Raw genomic sequence first — 12742 nt, 5'->3', positions numbered from 1 at the left:
AAATTACATAATGCTTTTCATGAGTTGTTCTTAAATTATTTTAAAAAAATTATATATTTTTTTAATTACATGTTTAATGATGTAATGAAAATGCTAAAAAAAATAGGGGTCATGCTAGTAATTTTAAAAATGATCATGAAAATTGCATGTTTTATGATAAATAAACAAAATGTTAGATTTAAATCTAATACTTAAGATAAATCCTATGTATGTTTTAAGAAGTAATAATGTATATCTTGATGATTTTATTTTATACATGAGGATTTGAAGTAATGATTTGAAATCATATATTTTGGAATTATGTGTTATACTTTTTTGATCTTGATGATTTTTTATCTTTTCATTTTAAACATTGATGCATGGTTTTGATATAAGAACAAATATTTGGGCATGCTAATATAAAGTCAATCACGTAAATTGAAACTAAAGAAGATTAGATATATTTAAGAATCATTCAACATTATGATCAATGAAACAATGCTTGATGTCTTAATGAAAATGTAATAATGAGTTAAAAGAATGCTTAACGAGTTTATATTTTGAACTTATGCATGATAATTTTTACGATCTTTTGAAAGTTCATTTTCAGTGTTAATGAATGATGCATGGATTTGACATAAAAGAAAAGAACATACATGTATGAAATCAATCAATAAGTCAAAACAAAAAGAGGAAAGCACTTTTCTTGAAAACTTCTCAATCCCTACCTTATTGATTTTTCACTAAGAGATCAATAAAATTATTTATGCCATTTTGAATCTCTTGAAAGAATTGTTGAGATTTTGATGATTTTGACGATTTGAATTTGAATGAGGTTTATCATAATCATGATCTTGATTCCTTGATATTTATAAATTAAGATTTATTATGAATCAAGATTTTTCATTAATCGTTCTTCTACGATTCTACTTGGTATTTTCTTAAGAGGAAATTTTCTAAATGAATCATGATTTTTCTTGTGAGTTCTTGGATTTATTACTTGAGATTTTTTCTTTTAATCAAGATCTCTTCTTTGTACTCCTATGATTTTTCTTGGTATTTTACTAAAGAGAAGATTTTCTATGTGAATCATAAGATTTTATATACATGAATTGAGATCTTGTTCTCCTACAAGATTAAATGAATTTTATCTATATTATGATCTCCGAAGAATTCTTTTCGTTAATTATTTAAGAGGAGATTTGTTAAAATGGATCATGGTTTCTCTTGATTTCTCAAATTTTAGACTTGATCTTTCATTTTTCATGATTGAAATAATGATTGAAATATTGATGATATGAATGCATGAAATACTCATGATATTGTTTTGATGCTATAAAATGATATAAATTTGCTAGCTTATGAATATCATGTATGATATGATGATTGATTTAGTATCATGCATAGAGTAAGGATGATATGTAATGTTTTAAAATTATGAATGTTGTAAATTGAAACTATAATGATGCACAAACATATTGAAATATTGATGTAATTATAAATGATGATATGGTATTATGCATGCAATACTTTAACTTGTGATAATGATGCATGCAATGATAAAATATTTATGATGAAAAATTGTTTTGACATTTATGACTTAATTTTTCAGCTATGTTATTTACCTTTGTCATGGTTTAGAAATTAATGTAAAGGAAAAAAGAGATACAAAACTGTATTCATCCCTTCTTTTTCACAATGACAAAGGGGGAGATAGCTAACTTGCTAGCTAGCTTGCACAAACTAAGAGAAATAAAACATGCTAACTTGCACATCTAACAAAATTTACAAACTTGTATATTTCGAGAAGCAAGAGTTGATTTCTTGAACATCTCAAAATTGCTAGCTTGCATGTTTTAAAATGTTATAAAATTATTGCTAGCTTGCATAATAATTAAAATGGAGATTATGTTTAGTATGTAATGATTTGAACTTCTATGTCCAAATACTTGATAGATAGTTGTAACTTCTCCTTTTTGTTGATGACAAAGGGGGAGAAGTATGATCATGTTATGCATGATGACATGTTGTAAATATTCATGATGAAATTTGTAATGACTTGAATTCAGCTTGAATTCAAGGTTCTATCAATATGGCATATTGATAGGGGGAGTTAAGGTTAACTCTGTCATCAATTGGTTGTCATCATCAAAAAGGAGAGATTGTTGAATCTCGTATTTTGATGATGAAATCAATTAATAAGTATTTATGATTTAATATGTATTTTGAGTGATGCAAGATGCTTCGATTATGGAGAGACAATTAAAGCAGGAAGAATTATGTTGGGTTAGAGGAAAACATGTAAGAAGATTGGATATCGCGCCGAATGATCAGTTGACATATTGACAGAAGGCTTCGGGCCATGGATTCGGACATCGAGCCAAGAAGAGCATATATTATGCCAAGGATATTGGAGTTGTAGAGGTCAGCTGACCAATTGGGCAATAGGCTGCAAGAGAGGACTGTTAGGAAAAGAGTCGGCACTAAGAGATGGGGTGAATTAGTGCAGCGGTAAAAATTACGTCAGTTCAAAACTTCATTGTGATTAAATCTATTTTCGACAAAAAAACTATTTTGTAAAGGTATTAACTTTAAAAGCGTATGGAAGAGTGTAGTGGATGTAAAGTAAGTAAAGTAAATTGCACAAGAGAAACGCAAACCAGATTTTTATACTGGTTCGATCGTCGTGACCTACATCCACTTCATTGATTCCTCTTTCGTTGAGGCCACCGGCATCCACTATCAGTCTTCTTTCAATAGGTGAAGACCAACTACCCTTTCATAGGTTTAGGAGACAACCTTTTACAACCCTCTTTTACAAGGCATCCTTCTCACACCTCCCTTAGAACTCTCTCTAAGCTTTAGGAGGAGAGAACTCAACTTTCTAAGGTTTACAACTTTCGAATCATAGAGTTTTGCTCAATATTTCTTGCTTATCCATATAGGAATAGCTGGGGTGTTTATAGGCCCCAAATGGATTCAAATTTGGAGCCCAAAATTCAAACCCCCGAAATTTTAGGGTATGGACGGTACCACCACCTACAGCCTGACACTAGGCGGTACCACCACCTAATCTGGCAGTACCACTGCCTAGAAGATTGGGTTTAGGTGGTACCACCGCCCAGACTGGCGGTACCACCACCTAACACAGTCTCGGAGATTGTGCCACGATGGTTTCACTTGTTTGGTCACTATTTGGGCTTTTCTCTTGGCCCAACACAGCCCAAACTTGGGACCAACTATTCCCTAATTGGATTGGCCCAATTCTAATCCTAATTATGTGCTAAATATGAATTTTAAGACATTTACTAAGCTAAACAAAGTCCATAAGTCTAGGTTTCTTCCGACGATCTTCCGACGAACTTCTAACGATATCTCGGCAATGTTCCAGTGGACTCCTGACAAGCTCCTAGACTTCATGACGATCTTCTTAGAGAGTTTCGATGAGCTTCTTTAGCAAGCTCCTGGACTTCTCGATCAATTCCGGTAGAACTTCCGATGAATGTCCGGACTTCCGACGAACTCTCGAACTCCCAACGAAATCGCATTCTTGACTCCGGGACTTCATTTTACTTTATGCCTTGCTATCATAGTTAATCTTGCATACATAAAATACAGTTAGATCTAGACAATTATTACTAAGCATGAATCATGTTGTTCGGCATGTCATTGGTCCATTGACGCTTCGTCCGATTCTTCGACGTATCATCCTTTCTTACGGCCTATTACCCAATCGGCCAGTTGACCTCTGCAACTCCGATATCCTTACCATAATATCCACCCTTCTTAGCCTAATGCCTGAAACTATGGCCCGAAGCCTTCTGTCAATACGTCGATTGATCCTCCAACGCGACGTTCAATCTTCTAACGTGTTTTTCTCCAGCCTAACATGATTCTTTCTGCTTTAATTATCTCTCCTTGATCGAAGCTTCCTGCTGTTGAATCTCGTATTTTGATGATGAAACTACTTGATATATGTTTATGATTTAATCTGCGTTTTGAGTGACGCAGGATGCTTTGATCAGGATGAGACAATTAAAGTAGGAACATCATGTTGTGTCGGAGGAACATGTCAGAAGATTGGACGTCGGGCCGGTGGATCGGTCGACGTATCGACAGAAGGCTTCGGGCCGTGGACTCGGGCATTGGGCCAAGAAGAGCGGGTATTGTGCCAAGGATATCGGAGTTGCAGAGTCAACTGGCCAATTGGGCAATAGGCTGCAGGAAAGGACGATGCACCGAAGAATCGGACGAAGCGTCGAGGGACCAATGACATGCCGGATAACTTGGTTTATTGCTTAGGATTAATTGTCTCAATCAAAGTTTTTGTTTTGAGTGTGCAGGATTAACTACGATGGAAGAAAGACAAGCAGCAGGAGTTGCGCCGGAGTCAAGTTCATGATCACGTTGGGAGTTCGAGAGTTCGACGGAAGTTCGGACGGTCGTCGGAGGTTCTGCGAGAACAGATCCGAGAAGTCCAGAAGCTTGCCAAGCGAAGCTCGACGGAACTCGCCAAGTGGATCGTCGCAAAGTCCAGGAGTTTGCCGGAAGTCCGCAGAAGCATCACCGAGGGTTCATCGGATGATCGACGGAAGTTCGCCGGAAACTCGCCGGAAGAAGCGATTGACGCACCGAAGCAAAGCTGCAGAAATTGTCTTAGATCTAATCGTAGTTAGCACATTGATTAAGTTGGAAAATGGGAGGTGATCCCATTAGCTTAATCTTGGGGCAATTGGGCCCCTAAAAGACTGGAATTGGGTCGAATGGAGCTAACCGTTCGGACCCTGATTGCACCAGGAGGTGCAACCGCCTAGGCCAGGAGGTGGCACCGCCTGGGCTAAGCCTCCCAGCGAGACTGGGCGGTGCAACCTCCCCAGCCAAGAGGTGGCACCGCCTGAGCTCAGTCTTCGAGCAAGACTGGGCGGTGCAACCTCCCTGACAGAGAGGTGGCACCGCCTGAGCTTGGTCTTCGAGCTCTGGCAGAGAGGTGCAACCGCCTCAATCAAGAGGTGGCACCGCCTGGGCTCAGTCTTCGAGCTCTGCCAGGCGGTGCAACCTCTCCAGTCAGGAGGTACAACAGCCTGATCCCGGAATTCTGGGATTTGATCGTTTTGAGCTCCAAATTTGAACTGGGTTGGGGCTTATAAATACCCCACCCATTCAGCACTAAAAGCATAGAACACACACTCGAAATCTTGCTATCTTTCTGTGTTTTTTAGAGCTCAAAACTGCTAGTTCTCCTCTTTCTATTCTTTAAGTTTGAGTTGTAAAGAGAGGAGAGAAAACTTCTGTAAGGGTTGTCTCCTAAGCCCGTCAAAAGGAGTGAATCTGTAAGAGGGTAGTTGGCCTTCGCCTATTGAAGGAAGGCCTCTAGTTGACGTCGGTGACCTCATCGGTGGAGGAAGCCAAAAGTGGAGTAGGTCAAGACTGACCGAACCACTCTAAATCTCTGGTTTGCTTTCATTTTGAGCACTTTATCATTACTGCAAACCTCCTACATAGCTACTGCTCTCTGCGCTTTTACGAACAAGTTTCTAAGTTCTGTTCTTTTCAAATCTGCATTCAGACGTAAATCGGTGTTTTCGTACGATCTCTACATTGCGGTTTACACTTACGTTTTGATTCTATTTATAACTGTAAACTGTCTTCTGCGCTTTTACGAACGAGTTTCTTTGCAGTTTACGTTTACGTCTTGATTCTGTTTATAACTGCAAACTGATTTCTACGAACGAGTTTCTTTGCAGTTTACGTTTACGTCTTGATTCTGTTTATAACTGCAAACTGATTTCTGCAAACAAGTTTCTTTGTAGTTTACGTTTACGTCTTGATTCTGTTTAGACGTAAAACTGTGTTTTAGACGTAAACTACTTTTAAACATAAAATTACGTTTAGACGTAAAACTGCGTTTAGACGCAAACTGCGTTTAGACGTAAAACTACGTTTAGACGTAAAACTACGTTTAGACGCAAACTGCGTTTAGACGTAAAACTACGTTTAGACGTAAAACTATGTTTAGACGTAAAACTGCGTTTAGACGCAAACTACACTGCGCTCAGACGCAATATGATCTTAGACGTAAACTGCGCCTAGATGCAAACTGCGCTTAAACGCAATCTGCGCTTAGACGCAAACTGCGCTTAGACGCAAACTGCGCTTAGACGCAATCTGAGTTTAGACGTAAACTATGCTTAGAAGCAAACTGCGCTTAAATGCAATCTGAGCTTAGACGCAAACTGCGCTTAGATGCAAACTGTGCTTAGACGCAATCTGCATTTAGACGCAAACTGCAAAATGCATAAATTGCACTTAGACGCAAACTGTGTTTAGACATAAACTGCACTTAATCATAAGTAATCTTAGAATTGGCTTTTGCATCAAAATAGTTTTTATCGAACGAACGCAGCTTTCGTTTTTAATCGCTGAAAGATTTCCGCTGCACTAATTCACCCCCCCCTCTTAGTGCTCTCGATCCTAACAATTGGTATCAGAGCGAGGTATTTCTCATTTCGGATTTACACCCGAGAGAAATGGCTCTTCAAGAGGGCTTTTCGGTCTTTCGTCCACCGTTCTTTAACGGATTGGACTACACTTATTGGAAAACTCGAATGAGAGTTTTCTTGATTTCTCTAAATTTGGATTTATGGAATATCGTTGAAAACGGTTTTCAACTTCCCTCTAAACCGATGAACGAATGGTCGGATTTAGAGAAGAAGTATTTTTCTTTAAACGCAAAGGCTATGAATGCCTTATTTTGCGCTTTGGACAAAAATGAGTTCAATCGGGTTTCTTTGTGCGAAACGGCTTTCGATATTTGGCGCACTCTTGAAATCACGCACGAGGGAACTAATAGAGTCAAAGACTCGAAAGTTAATATTTTACTGCATGATTTCGAGCTTTTTCATATGAAACCAAGCAAAACCGTTGTTGACATGTACACCCGTTTTACGGATGTCGTCAATGGTTTAAAATCACTTGGTAAAAGCTTGTCGGATTTTGAACTCGTTAACAAAGTTTTGCGCTCACTTTCTAAAACTTGGGATTCAAAAGTAACTGCTATTCACGAATCAAAAAACTTGAACCAATTTCCACTTGAAGAACTAATTGGTTCATTGATCACATATGAAATGACGTGCAATGCACGTGAAGAACTTGAGAGCCACCTTCCAAAGAACAGGAAGGATTTGGGACATAGAACATTTGAAGACCACTCGAGCTTAAGCTCAAGTGATGGTGAACTTAAACTACAAATGAAACAAAAATTAAAAAGTAAAAAGAACGGAACTACTTGCTTTGAACGCAAGAAGAAGAACAAAAACTGGGATGAATCGAGCTCCTCCGAAAACGAGGAGAAAATCAAAGGCGAGGTGGCAAACTACGCCTTTACGCCTTTCGACGCTAAGGTAATCAAAATGCCTTTAATTTACTTCGAAATTACATGATGTTCTTCATGATGCATTTTTCTTTTTCTTTAAATTTTCTTGAAAATTACATTTTTAATAATTTAATAATGTAAATGCAAAAATATGAATTGATATGTTTGCTATCACTAATGGTTGCTATTACTGATGTTGATATGTTTGCTATCACTGATGTTGATATGGTTGCTATCACTGATGCTGATATGTTTGCTATCACTAATGATGATATGGTTGCTATCACTGATGCTATGATTAGGCCATACTTGCATCACTAAGAAATATATGATTGCTATCATTGCTATGATTAGGCCATACTTGCATCACCATGTAATACATGATTGCTATCATTGCTATATGCCCTGTATCAAGATATCAAACAAAAATTTGCATCGTACGAGCTGATATCTTACCATGTGATGCAATGCTATACTTAAATATTCGAAATGTGTACATCATGAAATGATATCAAAATCTTGCTTCACAGTTTTACATGTCGATATCATGCCATATGATGAAATACAAGTGATAAATTCATTTATGATATCTTGTAAATCACTTGAATTATGAATGAGTTTTTTTTTATGTGTTAAAAGAATCACTTAAAAAGAAAATGCTTTTCCCATCTTATCGAGATTAATGATTTCATGATATTGTGTGAATCTCGAAATTGATTTTGATGAAATAGTAATAACGTTATTCATGTTATGAATCTTAAAAAAGATAATATGCTTCATGTAATAATATGAATACATGAAACACTTATGATATTCCGTGTATTCATAAAATATTTATCTCATCACCCAATTATTTCTTTTCAATATTCCTCAAGTGATGATATGAATGCATGAGATATTCATGAATTTATTTTGATGTATGCAAATGAGAAGTTTCGATCATGCATGGTAGGATGCAATGTGACAAATTAAGACCATGATGATTTGAAATATTGATGATTTGGAATCATGCATATAATAATGAGTTTATATGTTTTGAAAATGTGCATGTTTTAATTTGAAAATATAATGATGCACAAATGAGATTGATACTAACCTTTGTCATGATTTTAAAAAATTGATGTAAAGGGTTTTTCCCTTCATTTTGACAATGACAAAAGGGGAGATAGCTAGCTTGCACAATTCAAGAAGAAAGCAAAAATTACACTTCTCAAAAGAGAAGAAATTGCTATCTTGAACATCACCAAGAAGTGCTATCTTGCAAATCTCAAGACACACAAATGCAATCATGCAAAATTTGTAATTTTGCACATCATTAAAATTTATGATGCTTTGGTGATTATGCATGTTCTAAAATGTTATAAGATTCACTAGCTTGCATGATGTAGAACTTAGCTATATTGAACATCACCAAGGAATGCTATCTTGCCTATCTCAAGAAACAAAAAGTTAACTTGCACATCTAGCAAAACTTATATTTCAAGAAGCAAGAGTTGCTTTCTTGAACATCTAACAATTGGATTTTCTTGATACATTATCCTCTTCCGAATTTAACAAGCATATGTCATATCAAGTTTAATTCACATCATTGATTTTTGACATATGGAATCATCTAGCAAATGCACTTATCATGTGAAAAATATTTTTCGAGAAACATATTTGATGATTCCCTCTTATAAAAGGAAGATATTTTTGCATACAAGGATTTGACTCACTTACATATCTTAATCCTTGCAAAAATGAAGTGTGCTTTAATATCTTATCAATTTGAACTTTATATATGGCTTTCCTCCTTCATGTAAAAAGATAACAAATAAAAAGGAAGAAGTAATAAAAGCTGTCTCCATGTCATGTTTTCTTCGAGAAGTTTGCATAATTGGTATCCTATCACTCACTGTTGGAAAATGACATGAACCAACTTATGGCATCGCACTTATATTTAAAATTTGCTTATATCGTTCTCCTTGTTGTTGATAACAAAGGGGGAGAAATATATAATTGATACTATGAGTGCCATATCATGAATGCCATATTATGATGAGATATCAAAAGCAGCATTCATATGAATAGGTGCTATGAATGTCATATCATGTTACGATATCAAGAACTTGAATCGTAATTTTACATATTGATATTTTACCATTTAATAATAGCAAACTTGCATGATGGTAACAATAGATATTATATTTTTCATGCAATGAGTTAAAACTTACATCACAAACACTTGATTATGGTACTTCTCCTTTTTGTTGATGACAAAGGGGGAGAAGTATGTTGATGACATCACATGTTATGCATAAGTTTATGATGACATGTTGCTTGGATTTTTGAATCCAAGAGTTTCTATCAATATGGCATATTGATAGGGGGAGTTTGCTTAAACTCTGGGAGTTAAGGTTAACTCCGTTTATGATGACATGTTGCTTAGATTTTTTCTAAGAGTTTCTATCAATATGGCATATTGATAGGGGGAGTTTGTTTAAACTCCGGGAGTTAAGATTAGCCCCGTCATCAAGTAGTTGTCATCATCAAAAAGGGGGAGATTGTTGAATCTCGTATTTTGATGATGAAACTACTTGATATATGTTTATGATTTAATCTGCGTTTTGAGTGACGCATGATGCTTTGATCAGGATGAGACAATTAAAGCAGGAATATCATGTTGTGCCGGAGGAACATGTTAGAAGATTGGACGTCGAGCCGGTGGATCGGTCGACGTATCGACAGAAGGCTTCGGGCCGTGGACTCGGGCATCGGGCCAAGAAGAGCGGGTATTGTGCCAAGGATATCGGAGTTGCGGAGTCAACTGGCCGATTGGGCAATAGGCTGCAGGAAAGGACGATGCACCGAAGAATCGGACGAAGCGTCGAGGGACCAATGACATGCCGGACAACTTGGTTTATTGCTTAGGATTAATTATCTCGATCAAAGTTTTTGTTTTGAGTGTGCAGGATTAACTACGATGGAAGAAAGACAAGCAGCAGGAGTTGCGCCGGAGTCAAGTTCATGATCACGTTGGGAGTTCGAGAGTTCGACGGAAGTTCGGACGGTCGTCGGAGGTTCTGCGAGAACAGATCCGAGAAGTCCAGAAGCTTGCCAAGCGAAGCTCGACGGAACTCGCCAAGTGGATCGTCGCAAAGTCCAGGAGTTTGCCGGAAGTCCACAGAAGCATCACCGAGGGTTCATCGGATGATCGACGGAAGTTCGCCGGAAACTCGCCGGAAGAAGCGATTGATGCACCGAAGCAAAGCTGCAGAAATTGTCTTAGATCTAATTGTAGTTAGCACATTGATTAAGTTGGAAAATGGGAGGTGATCCCATTAGCTTAATCTTGGGGCAATTGGGCCCCTAAAAGACTGGAATTGGGCCGAATGGAGCTAACTGTTCGGACCCTGATTGCACCAGGAGGTGCAACCGCCTAGGCCAGGAGGTGGCACCGCCTGGGCTAAGCCTCCCAGCGAGACTGGGCGGTGCAACCTCCCCAGCCAGGAGGTGGCACCGCCTGAGCTCAGTCTTCGAGCAAGACTGGGCAGTGCAACCTCCCTGACAGAGAGGTGGCACCACCTGAGCTTGGTCTTCGAGCTCTGGCAGAGAGGTGCAACTGCCTCAATCAAGAGGTGGCACCACCTGGGCTCAGTCTTCGAGCTCTGCCAGGCGGTGCAACCTCTCCAGTCAGGAGGTACAACCGCCTGATCCCGGAATTCCGGGATTTGATCGTTTTGAGCTCCAAATTTGAACTGGGTTGGGGCCTATAAATACCCCACCCATTCAGCACTAAAAGCACAGAACACACACTCGAAATCTTGCTATCTTTCTGTGTTTCTTATAGCTCAAAACTGCTAGTTCTCCTCTTTCTATTCTTTAAGTTTGAGTTGTAAAGAGAGGAGAGAAAACTTCTGTAAGGGTTGTCTCCTAAGCCCGTCAAAAGGAGTGAATCTGTAAGAGGGTAGTTGGCCTTCGCCTATTGAAGGAAGGCCTCTAGTTGACGTCGGTGACCTCGTCGGTGGAGGAAGCCAAAAGTGGAGTAGGTCAAGACTGACCGAACCACTCTAAATCTCTGGTTTGCTTTCATTTTGAGCACTTTATCATTACTGCAAACCTCCTACATAGCTACTGCTCTCTGCGCTTTTACGAACAAGTTTCTAAGTTCTGTTCTTTTCAAATCTGCATTCAGACGTAAATCGGTGTTTTCGTACGATCTCTACATTGCGGTTTACACTTACGTTTTGATTCTATTTATAATTGTAAACTGTCTTCTGCGCTTTTACGAACGAGTTTCTTTGCAGTTTACGTTTACGTCTTGATTATGTTTATAACTGCAAACTGATTTCTACGAACGAGTTTCTTTGCAGTTTACGTTTACGTCTTGATTCTGTTTATAACTGCAAACTGATTTCTGCGAACAAGTTTCTTTGCAGTTTACGTTTACGTCTTGATTCTGTTTAGACGTAAAACTATGTTTTAGACGTAAACTACTTTTAAACGTAAAACTACGTTTAGACGTAAAACTGCGTTTAGACGCAAACTGCGTTTAGACGTAAAACTACGTTTAGACGTAAAACTGCATTTAGACGCAAACTGCGTTTAGACGTAAAACTACGTTTAGACGTAAAACTGTGTTTAGACGTAAAACTGCGTTTAGACGAAAACTGCACTGCGCTCAGACGTAATCTGATCTTAGACGTAAACTGCGCCTAGACGCAAACTGCGCTTAAACGCAATCTGCACTTAGACGCAAACTGCGCTTAGACGCAAACTGCGCTTAGACGCAATCTGAGTTTAGACATAAACTACGCTTAGAAGCAAACTGCGCTTAAACGTAATCTGAGCTTAGACGCAAACTGCGCTTACATGCAAACTGCGCTTAGACGCAATCTGCATTTAGACGCAAACTGCAAACTGCATAAATTGCGCTTAGACGCAAACTATGTTTAGACATAAACTGCACTTAATCATAAGTAATCTTAGAATTGGCTTTTGCATCAAAATAGTTTTTATCGAACGAACGCAGCTTTCGTTTTTAATCGCTGAAAGATTTCCGTTGCACTAATTCACCCCCCCCCCCCTCTTAGTGCTCTCGATCCTAACACCTGCAACACTCAAAATGTAGATTAAATCATAAATACTATCAATTGGTTTCATCATCAAAATTTGAGATTTGACAATCTCTCCCTTTTTGATGATGACAACCAATTGATGACGGAGTTAACCTTAACTCCCTCTATCAATATGTCATATTGATAGAACTCTTGGATTCAAAAATCCAAGCAACATGTTATCATAAACTTATGCATAACATCATACTTCTCCCCCTTTATCATCAACAAAAAGGAGAAGTTCAACTATCAAGTGTTTAGGACATATTACAATTCAAATCATTGCATTATAAAT

The sequence above is a fragment of the Musa acuminata genome, chromosome BXJ2-3, assembly GCF_036884655.1.
Source record: "Musa acuminata AAA Group cultivar baxijiao chromosome BXJ2-3, Cavendish_Baxijiao_AAA, whole genome shotgun sequence".
Classification (NCBI taxonomy): domain Eukaryota; kingdom Viridiplantae; phylum Streptophyta; class Magnoliopsida; order Zingiberales; family Musaceae; genus Musa; species Musa acuminata.
Note: the sequence above shows the minus strand (reverse complement) of the source record.